At 40.2% G+C, this 21494-nt stretch overlaps 1 pseudogene; it reads left to right on the top strand.

Annotated features, from left to right (window-relative positions):
- LOC129517095 (pregnancy zone protein-like) overlaps positions 1-18839 on the top strand; it is a 35061-nt pseudogene extending 16222 nt beyond the window's left edge.
- Positions 18840-21494: the final 2655 nt, after the last annotated feature.

Genomic DNA, 21494 nt, shown 5'->3' with positions numbered 1-21494 from the left:
TGAAATTTGAGCTAAGACTTGAAGGGAGAGAACTAAGAGACTCCTCTGGAAGAAGAGTATTTCAGTCTTAGACAGCAACACCAATAACAGAAAATGCCTGTGGAGTGCTTACTCTGTCTTGGAGACCAATGAGATGTAGATAGATGATAGATGGCCTTATTGAGATGTAACTGACATATAACATTTTATATATAAGTTTAAGGTGTACAAGGTGCTTATCTGATACACTTATTTTTTAGGGGGGGCAGAGGGAGAGGGAGAGAATTTCAAGCAGACTCCCCACTGAGCACAGAGCCCAATGCAGAGCTCAGTCTCCCCACCCTGAGATAATGATCTGAGCCAAAACCAAGAGTCGGACACTTAACCACTGAGCCACCTAGGTGCACCTTGATGCACTTGTATATTGCAAAATGATTATCACCGCAGCATTAACTAAAGTTTCCATCACCTCAAAATTTCCATTTAAGTTTTTATTTTAATCCCAGTTAGTTAGCATACAGTTAACTAATACAACCTACAGTTATATTAGTTTCAGGTGTAGAATTCAGTGATTTCATCACTTCCATACATCACTCTGCACTCATCACAAGTGCCCTCCTTACTCCCCATTATTTATTTCACCCATCCCCCCAACCACCTCCCCTCTGGCAACCATCAGTTTGTTCCCTACAGTTAAGTCTGTTTCTTAGTTTGTCTCTCTCTCTCTCTTTTTTTTTCTTTTGCTTGTTTGTTCTGTTTCTTAAATTCCACATATGAGTGAAATCATATGGTATTCATCTTTGTCTGACTGCCTTAGGAATATTATTCATCCATTAAAAAAATGAAATCTTGCCATTTGCAACAACATGGATGGAGCTAGAGAATAAGTGCTAAACAAAATAAGTCAATCCATTTCTTTTTTACGGTTATCACCACTTTTCAAATGGAAAAACTGAACTCAAAAAGACTAAGTAACTCAGGCCATTAAGATGCCATAGCCAGCAAGATATGGAATGGAGATGGACTCAATCCTGGCTGTTTGACTCCAGATCCATGTTTTCTAACTTCTATGCTATTCTGTCTCTCAAAGACTCTACATGAGAGCTAGTCTGGAATGTTCTAGGACTAAGGAAACCAGTGTGGTTGGAATAGTGAATAAAGGGAGAGCAATTGGAGAGAGAGATCAATGGAATAATTGAGGCCAAATTGTGGAGGGCTTTCTAGGTCATTGTAAGAATTTGAACTTTTACTCTACGTGAGATGGGAAGACTTTCAGAAGGGGTGGTGAGGTGATCTCTAAGGATCTTATAAGGATCACACTAAATACTGCATTTAGAAGAAAATTAAACTTTGAGTTTTTATACTTTTTTGCTTGAAAGTAGCAATGGCCAAAAAAAATGTAAACAAGTATTACAAAGCTGGGTTGAGTGGCCCTTTAACAGCCATGAACAGAATGTCCAGTAGAAAGTATTTTGTGATCAGCAAGGAAATAAAATATTAGTGGGAGTGGCCAGTGATCAACACAATTTTGATGAAGTCAGATGGGAAAAAGAAGCAAAATTATAATAACATTTTGTCTTGGAAAATTATTCTAAAGGCATTTACTGTAGAGTTTATGAGTTGTGACATAAGGAAGAATAGAATTTTAATGTCAACACGTGAAAGGATCAGTAGAAAGTCAAGCTGACCATGACAATGAGATGATAAGGAAAATATAGTTATCATCCAATGAATGGAGTTAAAAATAACACATTAAGCTATCATTAACTGCAATAGCTAGAGAAGTTGAAGGGTCTTTGACATCTGGAGCAGGAAAGAGAAAATGGTTTATTTAGATGCATCAATTAGATAAACTTGAGTAGTAATAATCCACTTACATATTCAACATAAGAGTAAAGACAGAGACAATAGAGCAATATCACTGTAAAACCAAAGTCAGAGATAGAGATGGCTACCACTTGGACGGACAAGGGGGAAAGAAGTTGTATGATATTCTTTTAAAAAGATTAGTACTGATGCTTTTTACAGTTGAGCAAGGTATTGAGGGAAAATGTCTGGCAATGTTTTTCCTTATAAATATACTGTCACAAAGGCAATTCTGAAAGATCAGATGGGGTGCTTGGATGCAAAGCCTCACTCAAACTTAATTTATAAGCATGATTTCAGGCACAACATATAACCAAAAAGGCTTTGTGTTTAGATCTCTACCCCCCTCACTTTTGTAAATAATTTCTATCTCCATCATAGAGCTATACCAAATGGAAATGTCCCTCTTTGGCATCTTGAATTTTTCATTCCTCCTTCCCAAGATATAAAGAGAATAAGATCTAATGCTCTAGCCTTGTTATCAAGAGAACAATGAGTTTAAAAGCTTCAATACACTGCAAAGAGTTGATAATATTAAATTCTGTTCACCACATTGGTAATTCAAACAACTGAACACATGTTGCCTAAAGAGAGTTTTACATTTTCTGTTCAATCCTTCTTATGGAGGAAACAATACTCTGTGACCTAGAAAACCCACTATTTCTCCCACAAACCATAAATGCATCTCCAAGTTATCTTGTCCTACAAGCCTCAATCAACATAGAACTATGCTGTCTCTAGGATACATGGAATTTCTACCTTTAACAAAGACTCCTGTCTGCTCAAAGAATAAGGGCTTAACAAGTTATTTCCAAAATTCTTCAACTCTTAGGAGACTATCTGATCAGGAAAACTGAAAATTTGCTCTTCTAAGCCTTGCACGTGCACCATGAAAGGAATGGATGCTTTTTCTTTAACTAAATTGTAATTTTACCTTATTTTAATAGCAGGAATGGCAGCAAGTCCATATATTCCTCAATTTCACTCATCTAATATAATGTCCAAAAATAATATGCAAAGTCCAGAGCCAATCTCTGAAACACTGAGACCTGGATCTAGGAGTTGGTGGTGGTGAAGTAAGTACCTTCACTCTCCTCCATTTGCCTTGGGTGAGGGAATGCTGATCCTCCAGCATTTTCAACTCCAAGATAATCTTTCTGAGAAGCTCAACCTCTCATCCTTTCAGAATGGGCCTAAGAAAATGCTTTTATTATATAGGCTTATTAGTAAAATTGTCTCAGAGATGAGCAATTCTAAAAGAATTATTCCTGAGACTGCCAGAAAACAGATATGGGTGCTAAAATTATCCAAATGAGGAATAGAAAAAATAGTGAAAGGGAATAAAGGGGAAAGGAGAGAAAATGAGTGGGAAAAATCAGAGAGGGTGACAGAACATGAGAGACTTCTAACTGGGAAACGAACAAGGGGTGGTGGAAGGGGAGGTGGGCGGGTGGTGACTGGGTGACGGGCACTGAGGGGGGCACTTGACAGGATGAGCACTGGGTGTTACGCTATATGTTGGCAAATCGAACTCCAATAAAAAAATATAATAAATAAATAAATAAATAAATAAATAAATAAATGTATCCAAATGATAGATTGCCTAATGCCATTGGGGAAACCTTCCATAAACAAGATTAGAATGTGCACATAAGGCAGCCCTGGTGGCTCAGTGGTTTAGCGCCGCCTTCAACCCAGGGTGTGATCCTGGAGACCCGGAATCCAGTCCCATGTCAGGCTCCCTGCTCAGTGGGCAGCCTGCTTCTCCCTCTGCCTGTGTCTCTGCCTCTCTCTCTCTCTCTCTGTCTCATGAATAAATAAATAAAATCTTAAAAAAAAGTGGAATGCATCTGCGTTAAAAAAACATGTGCACATAAACACATCAGGCCACGTAAATGTAATGGTCTGCTTGTTGGATCATGATTCTTAAGTATGCTGGTTTATGGGATCGCTACAACAGTGAGGGAAGTTTAAGGACCAAATCAAATCACATTTGAATATTTTTCTTTAAGGTACAGACATGCTGATAAGAAAAAGAGGCAGCATTTAGTACCTTTTGTTTTCTCAACTCGGTTTCCCAGTAATAATCTAATGTCCATAAGTGCATATATTGATTCTCACTTGAGAAAAGACGTTTCGGGCACCCCGGTGGCTCAGCGGTTTAGCGCCGCCTTCAGCCCGGGGCGTGATCCTGGAGACCCGGGATTGAGTCCCGCATCGGGCTCCCTGCTTGGAGCCTACTTCTCCCTCTGCCTGTGTCTCTGCCTCTCTCTCTCTCTCTCTCTCTCTGTGCCTCTCATGAATAAATAAATAAAATCTTAAAAAAAAAAAAAAAGACGGAGAAAAGATGCTTCATTTGCTTCCTCTCTGTTCTTCACATCTCTATCCTCCCCAGCTCATCAGGGGTGGCTGAAGTGGAAGTGACAGTACCTGATACCATCACGGAGTGGAAGGCGGCCGCCCTCTGCCTGTCCAATGACACTGGACGTGGTCTCTCTCTCTCTGCCTCCCTCCGAGCCTTCCAGCCCTTCTTTTGGAGCTCACAATGCCCTACTCTGCCATCCTCAGAGAAGCCTTCACACTTAAGGCCACCATCTTCGACTACCTTTCCAAATGCATCTGGGTAAAGAAAACAAGGGAGGTTTGAAAGAGTGGATAGAATCAAGACTTCTTTGGTCAGGCAGCTCCTGATTGTTTTCAAGACTGGATAATTCTGGGAATTCTGCATTAGCCCTACTTGTGCTAAGCAAGGCAGGACAGGATCAGAAAGATCACACAATGACGTTTAAGCCACAGGTACTGAAATCATGGATCTCCAAATCACATGCTTTCTTTAAAAAAATTTCCTGAATCCTCTAGCATGGGATAGGCTTTTTACCAGGAAAATTCTTGATGCTGACACAAACTAAGTTTTCTTAATTCCATGAGTGCCATTCTTAAAGTTCTCCCATCTTTAAACTCCCACAATATGCTTATAACTTCTCTATTCTTTTGTAAATAATGGCAGAGTGGTTTTTTGGAGTTTTTTTTTAAAGATTTTATTTATTCATGAGAGACACAGAGAGACAGAGACATAGACGGAGGGAGAAGCAGGCTCCCTGCAGGGAGCCCGATGTGGGACTTGATCTCGGGATCCCGGGATCACAACCTGAGCCAAAGGCAGACACTCAACTGCTGAGCCACCCAAGTGTCCCAGAGTTTTGTATATAGATTATCCCCTTTGTAACACAATATCCTCGAGGTCAGGAAATTCCCACATACTCTTCATAATTTGCTATGCCTTGTACATAGTAGACATGTGATATATGTTGCAGGAAGTGGCAAAAGGTAAGAAGGAAGAAAATCCACAAGAAAGGTAGGAGCCAACAAGCAGAAACCAGTAGCTAGTGCCCCCAAGGGCAATATACCATTGCTGCTTTTCTCTCCTACCCACTGCTGCCACATGTGCAGGTTTCTCCAATTTACCCTGAAGAAAAGACCAGATCCTCCCAGTAAGTTAATCATCTTTGATTTGTATAATCGCCATACTCATACTTCTCAGAGCATGCATGAACTTAAGGTGACATCATTTTCCAAATTCCAATTTAGTGTAGCATCTCATATGTGGCCCCAATTCTGCGCATGCATTGTCTCTCCCTGTCCTGATAATCTCTCTCCCCATGCCTCACTTGCGAATGATAGGTCAGTGGAACTGAAAGCTTTTTAGCCTTCCCACAATCCCAAAATGAAAAGAGAAGAGAGTCCTATTGCATCTGTGCAAATGAGCAGGAAACCCTGTCTTGGACGATAACTGCTAAAGCTCTGGGTGAGTGACATCCCCTACAAAAGGTTCTCGGATCAACAGGGGTGGTGGATATCTGAACACTACTTACATCATATTCACTTTTTTGCTTCCCACAAATATAGTTCATAAAGTAAGGGGTTTTTTTCTTCTTTTGATTTCTATGCACAATGGTCTCCTCCCACTACTCCCACTGCACCTGGGCCCCACAATCACTGTGCTTGGACACTGATTACTCAGTGTACATTAGCCTTGAGGGTCTTTTTCAGCTTTATTTCCTATTCTATCCAGCAGTAAGGTTAAAGTGCAGCCCTTCGGAGATTACAGAGCACAAAGCCATTTTCAACTATTAGGGATGGCTTAGATTGCTATCAACATGGATGCTCATTTTTTTCTATGTTCTCTGTTTTAGGGAATGTGAACTTCTCAGTAAGTGCAGAGGCAGTGCAGTTCCTAGCACTGTGTGGAAATGAGGTTGCTGAGGTCCCTGAGATTGGGAGAAAAGACATGGTCATCAAAACCCTGTTGGTGGAGGTAAGTCGGTCGAGACCACTTCACTATTTTTCTGAGACTCTAAGAATAGTAACAATGAAAAGCAGCATGGCCATATTCCTGAGATAAAAAAAGAATAATTAATACCATACTCCCACAATCCACCTGATAAGACAGATCAAATTTCTTGTCCTAAAAGTATTATAATAAACTTTTTTAGCTAACCTTTTTAGCTTATCATAAATACTTTTTCTCACAAATTATTTCAGAGCTATTCCCTTTTCCTGACCTCTCCATCTCTTCTAAGATCCATTTATTTCTTACACTGTTTACCATTGATTCTCCTTCTTTATTACCCCTCATTTTCTCCTCTGCTGAACTCCATGGTTTTTCAGAGTTTTATGGATTTATAATAATTTGATAATAGGTAGGGTGTTAAGGTTGTTTAGTGTAAACCCCACCCTTCAAATGAATCTGTGATTGTCCTTAAAAAACCTGGACATTTATCTCTTTTCTCCTTTTTCTTTTTTCACCAGAGCCTGAAGGTATTGAGCAAGAAAAGACTTTCAACTCTATGACCTGCACTTCAGGTAAGAGTTCATCTTCATAATCATAGTGAGAATAATGCCCCACAGGGATATATATGTCAAGTTACAATACATGTCCATACATTTTGCCTCCCTTATTTTTATAATGTTCCCTTAAATTTGGCATTGAAATAAGTATTTCTTTATATGCATTTTACAGAAGAGGACACTGAGCACAAGAGAGTGCATTAATGTGGCTTAGGGGTGCAGACTAGTGCTGGGGCTTGCTCAGTTCACATTTAGCTTTTATCTCCACAGCCCAGTGGCTGCTCATGAATCAGTCAGGACATAGTAGCTTAGAGTGTCATAGTTTAGGTAGAAAGAGAGCAGAATCATTGATAAGTTTGAATGACCGTAATATTCTCTAAAAGAACGATAAAACATGGGGCATTTTGTACTCATCTTCCTGCAAAAATGTTTCATGGCAAAAAAAAAAAAAAACTTACCACTTTACATTAGGATTTTATCATATCATTAAGAAATAGCTCTTGCAAAAAGAAAGAAAGAAGAAAGAAAGAAAGAAAGAAAAAGAAAGAAAGAAAGAAATAGCTGTTGCTTCTAAATTACATTACCACATTAGTATTAGTTCTAACTCCATAGTGTATATGACACTGTTTTTGTCATTTGAGAAGGACCATTTAGAGTATAAAATCAGAGAACAAATAACTGGAGAATTATATAAACAAAGACCTATATGCCCCCTACCAGTTCCCAGGCCTCTTTTAGAAAGCCACCATGTACAGCTTCACAGAACATAATAAAGTGAGAGGGGAAAGGACTTTAGAAGCCATACAGTACCAAGAAGAGCTGGACAATTAAAAGTAATCTCATCATAAGCCAAAGTCCTTATTCCTCAGACCCTGCATTCCCGAACTCCTTTATATTTAGCGGACATAATAATATTGCTAAATATAATCATAACAACAATAATAACTGCTCACATGTATTGAGATTTAAGATGTTGCAGAGGCTGTTCTAATGCACATGTATTTTACATGCATTCTTCCACTGAATCATCACATGAGCAAGTTAGACTATGAGGAAGTTAAGTAACGTGTCCAAAGTACATAGCTAATAAGTGGCAGGGCTGGACTCAGGCAGGAGGGCGCACTACAGTACGTTGCTATAAGAGATGTTGCACTTTGATATGGGTTGTCTGTTTTCAAAGGTACTGAAATATCTGAGCAATTATCCCTGAAGCTCCCACCAAATGTGGTCAAAGAATCTGCCAGAGCCTCTTTCTCAGTTTTGGGTGAGTCATCTTGCACCAGGAAACTTGGGACAAAAGAGCAGTCATCATACATCTATATCTATATACATATATCTACATATCTGAGGGGGTTAAGATTTATTTATTTATTTGACAGAGAGAGAGAGAGAGAGAGAGAGAGAGTGTGTGTGTGTGTGTGTGTGTGTGTGTGTGCGCAAGTAGGGGGAGGGGCAGAGAGAGACAATCTTCAAGCAGACTCCTCGCTGAGCACGGAGCCTGACTCTGGGCTCCACTTCACGACCCTGAGATTATACCCTGAGCTGACACCAAAAGTCAGACGTACAACTGACTGAGCCACCCAAGCACCCCAATACTTGTGTTTTAAATCTCCACTTATCGATAGCATCTATTTCTTTCAGGATTCTGGAAGTCTCACTGTCTAAATGTAAATTTCCTTTTGCCTAAATGATAGTGCCTGTGACTCTAAATATGAAAATAATTTGTCTTTAATAATGTTGGCTACTTAGGAGCTGACATCTAATTATTCTGACATCTAATCTTTCATATTCCCTAGGTGACATAATATGTCTGCTATGCAAAATATACAGAATCTCCTCCAAGTGCCCTGTGGCTGTGGAGAACAAAACATGGTCCTGTTTTCTCCTAATATGTATGTCTGGAACTATCTGAATGAAACCCAACAGTTGACTCCAGAGATCAAGTCCAAGGCCCTTGGTTATCTTATCAGTGGTGAGACAAAAGTTTACTTTGTTACTCTAATGAGACTTTTCCTGGTTTAACATGAATTGTATTACCAGATATTAAGCTAATAATGGTGATTTTTGTGGAAATGACAATTTTCCAACCATTTAATAGATGTTATATTGTGACATATCTGTAATATTCCTCAAACTATGTCAGATCCTATGCACAGAAGACCATACAATGTCTGTGGCTTCTGGATGCATCAGCTGGCACCTATGGGTGGCCTGCCTTTCTATATGACTTTTCTTGACTTGTTGAATCTTTCATTCCAGGTTACCAGAGACAGCTGAACTACAAACACCAAGATAGTTCCTATAGCACTTTTGGGGGACAATAGGGCAGGAATCAGGGTAACACTTGGTGAGAAAAGAAAATCTATTCTGAGATTTGACCATGAGTTCACAGCATGTACATATATTAGTCTTTTTACTTCTTTAAACAATCCTGTGAAGTGAGAGCTATTCACTTCATTTTACAAAGGAGAAAATCACACTCAGCATGGATTAATATTTACGTCTCTAGTATAAACAACTAATAATCAACTTGGAAGTTGATTCATTTTATATCTAACACACCAAGCATCTTTTCTTTCTCATGTTGCTAAGAGACCATTGTAAGTTTGTGGTTTTTCCTCTCAAGCACTTGAAAGTGCTAAAAACATGCTAGAAAAACTGAGTGTACTTTATTACCTTCTACTAAATGACAATGTGTGTGTCTGTCTCTCTCTGTTTATCCATCCGTCTGTCCATCTGTCTGGTTTCTGTTTGTCCACCCATCTATCCCATCTATCTGCCTGACCACCCATCTGCTCATCTACCTCTCAGTTTATCTATCTGTCTGAATAAGTCTGACCACACAGGAAAACAAGAGGAAATCAGTGGGACACCTGGGTAGCTCAGCAGTTAAGCATCTGACTTCCAGCTCAGGACATGATCCTGGAGTCCCGGGATCAAGTCCCACATCGGGCTCCCTGCATGGAGCCTGCCTCTCCCTCTGCCTGTGTCTCTGTCTCTCTCTCTCTCTCTCTCTCTCTGTGTGTGTGTGTGTGTGTGTGTGTCTCATGAACAAATAAATAAAATCTTTAAAAAATTTTTTTAAAAAGAGGAAATCAGTGACCCAGGAAGTGGTGGAGGAGCTAGGTGATGTGGAGGGAAATATTTACTGAAGCAAGACATTAAAAGGAGTTAGTTCATTAGAGCATTAGCTGCAAAAGAGAAGATAAGAAACCTGTGAAAAGAAGAAAGACAGGAAGCACAGGATGTGAGAGCAAATATCATAACCACCTAGAACACTGGGAGACACGTGAATCTCTAAAGTGACACAGAAATGCTTTAGAATGCATTACCAGTAAGTAATGCATTTAACAACATGTTGTAGCTAAACAAAAAGGATATGGAAGCTGCCAGGTTAACAGAAAAAGTCTCCAAACTCTTAGTAATAGCTCACTGACTCTCTTGAGGGTGCACTGGGGGGAGAAGGAATCTGTGTGCAAAACAGAGTGTTAGTGCTGCATGGAAAACAGCACGCCATGCTTCCTCACCCTTCAGGCTCACGACCTTTGAACTGAAAACTTTTGCCCAGTCTTGAACCTACATCTTTATTGATGAAGCACATATCACCCAAGCCCTTGCCTGGCTCTCCTAAAGGCTGAAGGACAATGGCTGTTTCAGGAGTTCTGGGTGTCGGCTCAACAAAGCCATTAAGTTGAGGTGTTCTGAGTACATATCCTGAACCTCGTGATACACCGATTCTAACGTTCCTCCAAAAGTGAGGAAAGAAAGAAGGCACAGAGAAATTGCAAAGATGAAGTCCAGCAGTGTGAGAGGGCATCAGGGAAAGACTATAATATTAAACCCAAAAATTATAGAGGAGAAAGAAATGGTGCTTTGCATGAGGATGTTATTTTGCTTGATAGGGACAGATACTGAGGAGGGTCTCCATGAAACAACAGAAGAGAATATATTAAAATCTGAGAGTAGAGTGAATAAAAATTTCTTCTCTCTCTCTCTCTCTCTCCACAAGGAAAAGTAGAAGACGAAGTGGTCCATTCTGCCTATATTACCATTGCTTTTCTGAAGATTCCTCTTCCGGACACTGTAAGGTTCGCTATCAGTGTAAGGTTCATCTCAGCCCCAATTCCTACCATGGAAACCACAGGCCTGATGTCTGGAACACACCCTACTAAAAGTCAAGTCTCACCTTTCCTTTTGCTCAATGCTGAGGCATTTCTCAGCTAGATGAGCTCTTTGGTTAATTAACTAAGGGGAACTTATACTTGCCTGGCCATGCCCTTGGACTAGGTACCAAAACTAATCCTAAAAACACAGATTCACTAGCCTTATTCCTTTAAGGCTTAACTATAAAACTAAGAGTTGTAAAATATTTTTTCGATTTCAATATTGTGGATATCTGGCTGTCTCCCTGGCTGGTTGGCAACCATGAATAACATCTGCCGAGCAATATCCAACGCAAGGTTTGCTCCATCCTCTACTTACCCTAGTTTGACATCGTTTCCTCTTTGTCTCTGCAGCACCCTGTTATCCACAATGCCCTGCTCTGCCTAGAGACCACCTAGAACACAGCAAAAGAGGGGACACATGGGAGCCATAGCTATACCAAGACGCTGTTGGCCTATGCTTTTGCCCTAGTAGGAAACCAAGATAAGAAAAGAGAAATACTGAAGTCTCTTGATGAGGAAGCTGTGAAAGAAGGTGAGAGCAAGTGGTCAAAAAATTTCCCCTTTCACTTACACTGATGCTACAAAACGAGAGGAGCTATATTCCTACTGAAAGTAACAAGCTTCATCTGGAATTCCTTAGCCAGTTCATATAGTGTGAAATCAGAGCACCTCTTATAAAAACGTCTCCTTGAGTGCCTGGGTAGCTTAGTCATGTAAGCCTCCAACTCTTGATTTCAGTTCAGGTTTGTGGAATGAAGCCCCATGTTGGATACTCTACTCAGCAGTGAGTCAGCTTGAGAGTCTCCTTCTCCCTTTGCCCCTTCCCCCCCAGTGCTCTCACTCCCTCAAATAAATAAATAAAATCTTTTTTTATAAACATCTTCTGTGTGATTTCATATGTTATACAGAGTATAACATAATTGACAATGCTGCAAGTAAATTATGGAATTATATTCCTAACTACTACATATATATATTTCACATATCTGTCTCCCTACTTGGATAAAAAGAGGCACAATCAAAAATCATACTAAAGGAAGTGTAATAACATTCTCAAAGTGTTTTTATCTCTATTTGTCAGAGATTATCATAAAAGTCCTTTGAGATCAATAGATGGATTTTATATTCCAATTTATCCTTCAATTTCCAGGAAATATCTCAAGCAATAAGGGAACTCTCTGTTGCTTTCTCTTCCTGATTCAATTAAAATAAAATTTGAGAGACTGATAAGGATGCTCTAGGCTTCCGCCTCCAAGCATTAAACATTCTTCAACTTATCCCCATAGGAGTAAACCAACATTAGCATGGAAATGTTACTGAATTTGCAGGGCTTATGACAGAGAAGCATTACTTCATCTCTGTATTATATTCAACTCTATATGATACAAATGTGTATTCAGTATCATCTACTTATAATTAGGATTCTCTCCTTTTTCTCACCCTTAAGATAATTCAGTCCACTGGGAGTGACCTCAGAAACCCAGGGCACCAGTGGAGCATTTTTACCAACCCCAGGCTCCCTCAGCTGAGGTGGAGATGATGTCCTATGTGCTCCTGGCTTACCTCATGGCCCAGCCTGCCCTGACCTTAGAGGAGCTGACTTCTGCCTCGCGCATCATGAAGTGGATCACAAAGCAACAGAATTCCCAGGAGGGCTTCTCCTTCACCCAGGTCTCCTCCAGATTCACTTAGCACACAGGAAGCTTAAAAATACAATAGTTAACAAGGAAAAGAGAAAAGACCGTTAAATCTTGGGAGAGTTATTTAGGGATATTTGAGGACCGTGGGAATATGAAAAGATCTAAGACATTCCCCAAAATTTTTCCCTAAGCACTATGTTAACATCCTATACATTTGGCTACTTACCATAAGCATCATTCCTCTATAAAGCTTATACACATAGGTCATTGGCCACACTCTAGTGTCTTTGAATATCAGTGCTCTTGACATTTTGGGCCAGATAATTACTGTTCTTGTGGGGCTGTCCTGGACCTTTAAGATGTATCACCACTCGTGGCCAGTTTATCTCACTCTTCTGTATACATTAACAACAGTACTCTTTTTCCCAACTTGCTAATTTTCAACCCAATCTGTGAAAGATATAATGAAGAGGACTGTTGATGAGAAAGATCAGGCTGCAACTTCTCAATAGATAGAATTGTCCCTTAGGACAAAACCAATATATGGGAAAATAAATGGTGAGGCTAATTGGCATCAATAATCTTGTATTTCATTTTCAGAAACTGTAGCATAACTTTGATGATGCCTGAAAGGCAGAGATAAAGGAAAAACTGTGAAAGGGGTATAATTCAGGGGGAAAAAAAGCCAGTGTCCCCTTGTGGTAACCAACACAGATTTTGGGGGAAAATCCCTGCTTCCAAAACTTACTCTGTGGGGGTGGGTGGGCCCTCCACTCATCTCTTCCTGAGCCACAGTAGTGGCTTTCCAGGCCTTGTCCCGATATGGAACACCCACATTCACCAGGACTGGGAAAGCTGCACAGGTAACCATTTAGAATTCCTGACATTTGTTACAAATTTCCAAGTGGATAACAACAACCCCTTGTTATTGCATCAGGTCTCATTGCCAGAGCTGCCTGGGGAATATGTTGCAACAGTGGCTGGGGACAGATGTGTGTATCTTCAGGTGAGACTCCAGTTATGTTGGAAATTTTAACCTCACCAAATGAAAGGGGAGCTCTGATCTCTCCTTCCTGGACAAGTGATGGGCAAATCAAGAGAGGTTGAATGATGGAACAGTGAGGAGTCCCAGGTAAAGAGAGAAACTGATGATGTGCTTGGTGTTCCACAGACACCATGAAATACAATATTTTTCCAGAGAAGGAGGACTACCCATTTGCCTTGAAGATGCAGACTGTACCCCATACTTGTGATGGACCCAAAGTTCACACCAGCTTCCAGATCTCACTGAATGTCAGGTAAGACTTCTGATTGAATCATCTAATCCTCAGTTTAAATGTTACCTGGAACCTTCAGTAATTAATAATATATTTGGAAGCTATGCTATTTGGTGAATATAATTTAAAATTGAAATATCTACTAATGAAGTTGGCCCTTGTATCATTACAAAGTGATCCTTTTCTCTAGCAATTTTTTTGTTTTAAAGTTTCAGTAATACTTTTTTTTAAGATTTTGTTTATTTATTCATGAGAAACACAGAGAAAATCAGAGACATAGGCAGAGGGAGAAGCAAGCTCCCCGTGGGGTCTCAATCCCAGGACCCTGGGATCATGACCTGAGCCAAAGGCAGACGCTCAACCACTGAGCCACCCAGGTGCCCCTCAGTGCTTTTGAAGCATTTAAAAGCAAAGTCTGGTCTCAAACTGTCAAAAAAAATGTATACTATTCAAACGTTCTAATAAATTCCTACTTTTACACTACTTTTTGTTCAAATCACTGCTAAAGACTAAATTACTTTCCACAGAGATTTATACTTTAGGTTGAAGTAAGTCTTCCTTACCTTTTCTGAATAATTAAATTCTCTTTTATTATTTTTCTAATCAAATACATAAATAGCAAATGCTAATATTAAATAGAAGTATAAATTAAATATAAAATAGAGAAATTGCCTTATAATAACCCATCAAAAACTTATAGGATTTTTGGGCATCTGGGTGGCTCAATCAGATGAGCGTTAGACTCTTGGTTCAGGTCATGATCTTGCAGTTGTGAGATCCAGTCCTGCGTCAGGCTCTGCACTCAGCACAGAGACCATTTCAAATTCTCTCTCCCTCTGCCCCTCCCCCTGCTCACACATGTGCTCTCTCTCTCTCTAAAATAATAAATACATACATACATACATACATACATACATACATACAATCTTTAATAAAAACAAAACAAAACAAAACACAGGGCACTTGGGTGGCTCAGTCAGTTAAGCATCTGCCTTCAGCTCAGGTCATGATTCCAGAGTCCTGGGATTGAGTCCCAAATGTGACTCCCTGCTCAGCTGGGAGTCTGCTTCTCCTTCTACCCCTCCCCCTTGCTTGTGCACTCTCTCTCTCTCAAATAAATAAATAAAAATCTTTAAAAGAACACTTATAGGAATCCTAAGAAAACATAGCAGCATATGATACTATGTATCTACTACTAATGATATTGATATTGTAAAACAAATGGTATTTCAGACAACCAACCAAATTAGTAAACATCAATTTATCCAAAGTATAAAGCGTTAAGAGCCTATCTGATCTCACAACACTTTGGAGACTCTCTGGAGACATGCTACATTAAAGTTAACTCAAAATAGAAAAGTAATACCTACAAAATAGCAAATGTATAGTATAAATGGAGTGTCCCAAAACTGGGAGTGTGTTAACGAATGCAGATTACCAAGCTCCATTCCCAAAGATTCTGATTTTTGGGACTTAAATATCTGTGATTGTAATAAGCCATAGATCTGATGTATATTCAGGGTTCCAAACATCAATGTCCTACATGTCCAGGTAACACAGATTTCTAGGAGTTATAATGTTACAGAAAACTTCGTGAAGATAGGCAGATTTATGGTCGGTCTTGAGGAGGGGTCTGGCTTAGTTTCACATACAAAGCCCTTACTCCCTTTTCCTTTGACACTACAGTTACATGGGGAGCTGTCCCACTTCCAGTATGGTGATTGTTGATGCTGTCTGGTTTCATCCCCTTGAAACCAACAGTAAAAATGGTAGGTGTATTTTAAGCCTAACAGATCTCATATAAAAGGATGCTCTGTATCTTCCAACTAAGACCATACCAATATCAAAGCCTTATCAATATCAGCCTCCCTCAAAAAATATTTTCCCCAAACCCAGAAAATTAAATTCAATAATTGTTTATTTGTCTCTAAGCTGAGGGACTTGTGTGATACCAGAGAAACACAAGAGGAGTCCCTGTCCTTGAGACATTCACAGTCTAGCTGGGGACTTAAAGCGCATAGGCATGTAACTTTAGTTTACTATAACAATACTAGAAAGACTGGGACACCTGGGTGGCTCTGTGGTTGAGCATCTGCCTTCAGCTTGAGTCATGATCCCGGGGTCCCTGCAGAGCCCTCTGCCTATGTCTTTGCCTCTCTCGGTGTGTCTCTCATGAATAAATAAATAAAATCTTTTTTAAAAAATACTAGAAAGACATACTATGATTAAGTACCAAATTGACTGATATATCCTAAAAAATTTGACAATGATAAAGTCAATATGAACTAGAATCATCACAGATGCCAGAGGGTGCAGTGTGTTACCTGGATATTGAAGCATGGTAGAAATCCTGATCTGAGAATACCTGGCTTCCTTCTCTTCATAGAAAGTCAGGTGATTTTTTTTCACAGTCAAAACATGACAATTCTGAAGACTATCCAAATATGATTCCTCCCTCTCTCTCATCTTTTATATCTTTAATGTACCCTAGTTATTTAATCATGAAAATGATTTATAGGAGTCTTACCTCTGACATCATTGCAACTCTTACTACAATCTGCTCTCATTTTCTAGCTTTCAAATTTTCTGATTTTCCTCAGCTTGAAAGATCTAGCCATATGAGCAGGACAGAGGTAAGCAACAACCATGTCCTCATTTATGTGGAACAGGTAAGAGCTCTGACATTTTGGCTGACACTGTACATATTGGTGGTCTCTTAATGGGGTCTCTTCACTAGAAAATGAGTAATATGAGGAAAGCTGTAACTAATAGCATCCTTCCAGAAAATTCCTTTATTCTAAGAGAATAAAAATCGCATTTTAGATCCATGGAATGTTCTGCTCTCTTTAATTATGTTGAAATTGGAATGTATTTCCATAAATTTCAAGTAGAAAACAATAGAACAAAAGGTTGATTGTATCTGTTAATTTTAAAAACCTTCCCCAAAATAATCAATATACCACAATGGTTAGTTAATGATAGTGTAAACATTCTAATATATCACTATATAAGATAAAATAAAATATAGACCTCATGAGTATCTTCAAATCTGATTAGAAAGCAAAGAGAATGTTTTACAGAAGCACACAAAAAGAATAGTTTGATAATTACAAAAGGTACAAAGACAAGTCTCTGCATCTTAGAAAATGTTCACATGGACCCAGAGAGTTAATCTCATACAGAAGACTACAAGAAAATATGGATTGTCTCAGTTGTTTAGGAGAAAATTTGTGGAATTTTGTTCATGGTAAAGTGTTTCCAAAGTTGTATTTAAAACCCATCTTGGGGGCACCTGGGTGGCTCAGTGGTTGAGCATCTATCTGCCTTTGGCTTAGGCTGCAAACCCAGGGTTCTGGGATCGAGTCCCACATCAGACTCCCCGCAGGAGCTTGCTTCTCCCTCTGCCTATGTCTCTGCCTCTCTCTGTGTGTCTCTCATGAATAAATAAATAAAATCTTTTTTAAAAATAAAGTAAAAATAAATGAAACCCATCCTGGGGGCCCCTGGGTGGCTCAGATGGTTAAGAACCCAAGCCTTGATTTTGGCTTAGGACATGATATCAGGGTTGAAATTGAGCTCCACATCAGGCTCTGTGCTCAGTGGGGAGTCTGCTTGGGATTGTCCCTCTTCATCTGCCCCTTCCCTTGCTCATGTGCTCGCGAGCTCTCTCTCCCAAATAAATAAATATTTTTAAAAAATAAAAAATAAAACCCATCTTGTCATTTATAAATGCTCACCTAAAAGACACCAGGTGCATAAGAATCAGAGAACAATAAAGAGTATAATTTACTCAAGGAAGAAGGAAGGAGGTTTTCAAGCCTCTTCATTACTCCCACTTTGTCTTTTAGGTAACAAATTAGACACTCAGCTTTTCCTTCACGGTTCTGCAAGACATCCCAGTAAGAGACCTCAAGCCAGCAACTGTTAAAGTCTACAATTACTATGAGACAGATAAGTCAAAGGAAACTGAAACAGCTAAAGAATCTCAACCCAGAGCCAAGAAGGGGATTCTATTGTTACAGTAGATCCTAGCTTTAATCCATCAGTCAGTAGTACATCTATTTGTCTCTTTGCTCAGAGATACATATTGTAGAAACCATTAACAGAACAGATTTATCAGTATCTACTGAGTCAGAAATTGAGAAATTGAAAAAGGTATTGAGTCCAGCTCTCAAAGAGTTTAGAGACATAGAGAATGTAATACACTTAAAAAGATAAGGAGGAAAAGCAGTTTATGAAAAATGAATGTTAAGAGATATTTTAACTATCCTGTTCAGCACTTGTGTATTTACACAGTTTTGACAATCCTAATATGATGTACATTTCTTCAAAAGTAAAGTAAACAAACTTAATATGGGCTCCAATTTATAGATTTATTAATTTTTTTGTCTCCTTTCATTCAACAATTCTTTCAGATGAGCCTGCCATTGCTGAGTACATCACCCCCTGCAGCGTAGGTAAGAGATCACATGCCAGGACAATCATCATTCCGCATTAACTATGCTCCTGAAACTTTCTTCTAAATTTAAAATTCTCTATAAGTCTTTTCCTAGATCCAAGACAGTTCATAGGGCATGTTCTCACACAAAGAGAAAACTATGGCGAAGAGCACTTATTCTGTAGGTGGACTCCAACCTCAGATGTTCACACCTTTATGAGTAAAGTCAGTAAGTTTTGCTTGTTTGTTAGTAGGATAGTTATCGCAAATAAGCAACATTTTACATCACAACTAATTCATTTCCTTCAACCCAAGGGTCAGCTAATTTTAATACTCTTACCAAATGTAGCCAACCTCTATTTTTGTAAATGCAGTTTTTATTGAAACAGAGCCATACTCATTAAATTATTTTCTATGGCTTCTTTCATAAGTTGAGTAGCTATGACATAAGTCACATGGCCTGCAACATCCAAAATACTTACCATATGGCCTTTAATGCCATATGCCAAACTCTGCTCTAGCCGGCTTGCTGCCCAGGCTCAACTGAGGGAGTATTCCTGAGGAAACCCCATAATCTTCCTATTTTTCTCTTTTCTCCATAGATGCAGAGCATGGCAATGTTTGAGAACCATATGTAGGCTACATATTTTGCTGGATTCCCTGTCCTGTACTTCTACTTAAAAGAAATGAAGGGCAGGAGGAGGGGCTAGATGGCGGAAGAGTAGGGTCCCCAAATCACCTGTCCCCACCAAATTACCTAGACAACCTTCACATCATTCTGAAAATCTACGAATTCGGCCTGAGATTTAAAGAGAGACCACCTGGAACGTTACAGTGAGAAGAGTCCGCGCTTCTATCAAGGTAGGAAGACGGGGAAAAAGAAATAAAGAAACAAAAGGCCTCCGAGGGGGAGTGGCCCCGCGAGGAGCCGGGCTGAGGCCGGGGCGAGTGTCCCCAGGACAGGAGAGCCCCGTCCCGGAGGAGCAGGAGCTGCACCAACCTTCCCGGGCGAAAAGGGGCCCGCAGGGAGTTAGAGCAGGACCCAGGAGGGCGGGGATGCCCTCGGGCTCCCGGGGACACTAACAGGCACCTGCGCCCCGGGAGAGTGCGCCGAGCTCCCTAAGGGCTGCAGCGCGCACGGCGGGACCCGGAGCACAGGGCGCCGGGACACAGCCCAGGATCCAGCCTCCCCCGGGACAGGCAGAGGCCGGGAGGGCTCAGGACAGCAAGGACGCTCCTGCCCCAGAGCTGAGGAGATCAGCGGCCCCGCCCCGGAGCCTCCAGGCCCTGAAGACGGAGAGCCCCGTAGTTCCTGTGGGGCCTGACTCCAGGCTTCCAGAGCTGCCATAGCCACTGCGGCTGTTCCTCCAGGGGCCTCACGGGGTAAACAACCCCCGCTGAGCCCTGCAGCAGGCAGGGGCAGAGCAGCTCCCCCAAGTGCTAACACCTGAAAATCAGCACAGCAGGCCCCTCCCCCAGAAGACCAGCTGGACGGACCAGTTCCAGGGGAAGTCAAGGGACTTAAAGTCTACAGAATCAGAAGATACTCCCCCGTGGTTTCTGTTTTTTTTCTCTTTTTTTTTTCTTTTTGATTTCTGATTGCTTCCCCCACCCCCTTTTTTTTTCACCTTTCTTTCTTTTTCTTTCTCTTTTTCTTCTCTTTTTTCCTTTTTTTTTTCTTTTTCTTTTTTCTTTTTCTCTTTTCTTTCCTTCTCTCTCTCTCTTTTCTCCTTTTCCCAATACAACTTGCCTTTGGCCACTCTGCACTGAGCAAAATGACTAGAAGGAAAACCTCACCTCAAAAGAAAATATCAGAAACAGTCCTCTCTCCCACAGAGTTATAAAATCTGGATTACAATTCAATGTCAGAAAGCCAATTCAGAAGCACTATTATACAGCTACTGGTGGCTCTAGAAAAAAGCATTAAGGACTCACGAGACTTCATGACTGCAGAATTTAGGTCCAATCAGGCATAAATTAAAAATCAATTGAATGAGATGTAATCCAAACTAGAAGTCCTAACGATGAGGGTAACGAGGTGGAAGAACAAGTGAATGACATACAAGACAAGTTAATGGCAAAGAGGGAAACTGAGGAAAAAAGAGACAGACAATTAAAAGACCATGAAGACAGATTAAGGGAAATAAACGGTAGCCTAAGGAAGAAAAACCTACGTTTAATTGGGGTTCCCGAGAGCGCCGAAAGGGACAGAGGGCCAGAATATGTATTTCAACAAATCCTAGCTGAAAACTTTCCCAATCTGGGAAGGGAAAAAGGCATTCAGATCCAGGAAATAGAGAGATCCCCCCCTAAAATCAATCAAAACCGTTCAACACCTCAACATTTAATAGTGAAGCTTGCAAATTCCGAAGATAAAGAGAAGATCCTTAAAGCAGCAAGAGACAAGAAGTCCCTGACTTTTATGGGGAGGAATATTAGGGTAACAGCAGACCTCTCCACAGAGACGTGGCAAGCCAGAAAGGGCTGGCAGGATATATTCAGGGTCCTAAATGAGAAGAACATGCAACCAAGAATACTTTATCCAGCAAGGCTCTCATTCAGAATGGAAGGAGAGATAAAGAGCTTCCAAGACAGGCAGGAACTGAAAGAATATGTGACCTCCAAACCAGCTCTGCAAGAAATTTTAAGGAGGACTCTTAAAATTCCCCTTTAAGAAGAAGTTCAGTGGAACAATCCACAAAAACAAGGACTGAATAGATATCATGATGACACTAAACTCATATCTGTCAATAGTAACTCTGAACGTGAATGGGCTTAATGACCCCATCAAAAGGCGCAGGGTTTCAGACTGGATAAAAAAGTAGGACCCATCTATTTGCTGTCTACAAGAGACTCATTTTAGACAGAAGGACACCTACAACCTGAAAATAAAAGGTTGGAGAACCGTTTACCATTCAAATGGTTCTCAAAAGAAAGCAGGGTTAGCCATCCTTATATCAGATAAACTAATATTTACCCCGAAGACAGTAGTGAGAGACGAAGAGGGACACTATATCATACTTAAAGGATCTATCCAGCAAGAGGACTTAACAATCCTCAATATATATGCCCCTAATGTGGGAGCTGCCAAATACTTAAATGAATTATTAACCAAAGTGAAGAAATACTTAGATAATAATACACTTATACTTGGTGACTTCAATCTAGCTCTTTCTACCCTTGATAGGTCTTCTAAGCACAACATCTCCAAAGAAACGAGAGCTTTAAATGATTACACTGGACCAGATAGATTTCACAGATATCTACAGAACTTTACATC

Source organism: Nyctereutes procyonoides, unplaced genomic scaffold (genome assembly GCF_905146905.1).
Source record: "Nyctereutes procyonoides isolate TBG_1078 unplaced genomic scaffold, NYPRO_anot_genome, whole genome shotgun sequence".
In the NCBI taxonomy this organism is placed as follows: Eukaryota; Metazoa; Chordata; class Mammalia; order Carnivora; family Canidae; genus Nyctereutes; species Nyctereutes procyonoides.
Note: the sequence above shows the minus strand (reverse complement) of the source record. Positions and strands in the feature narration are given on the sequence as shown.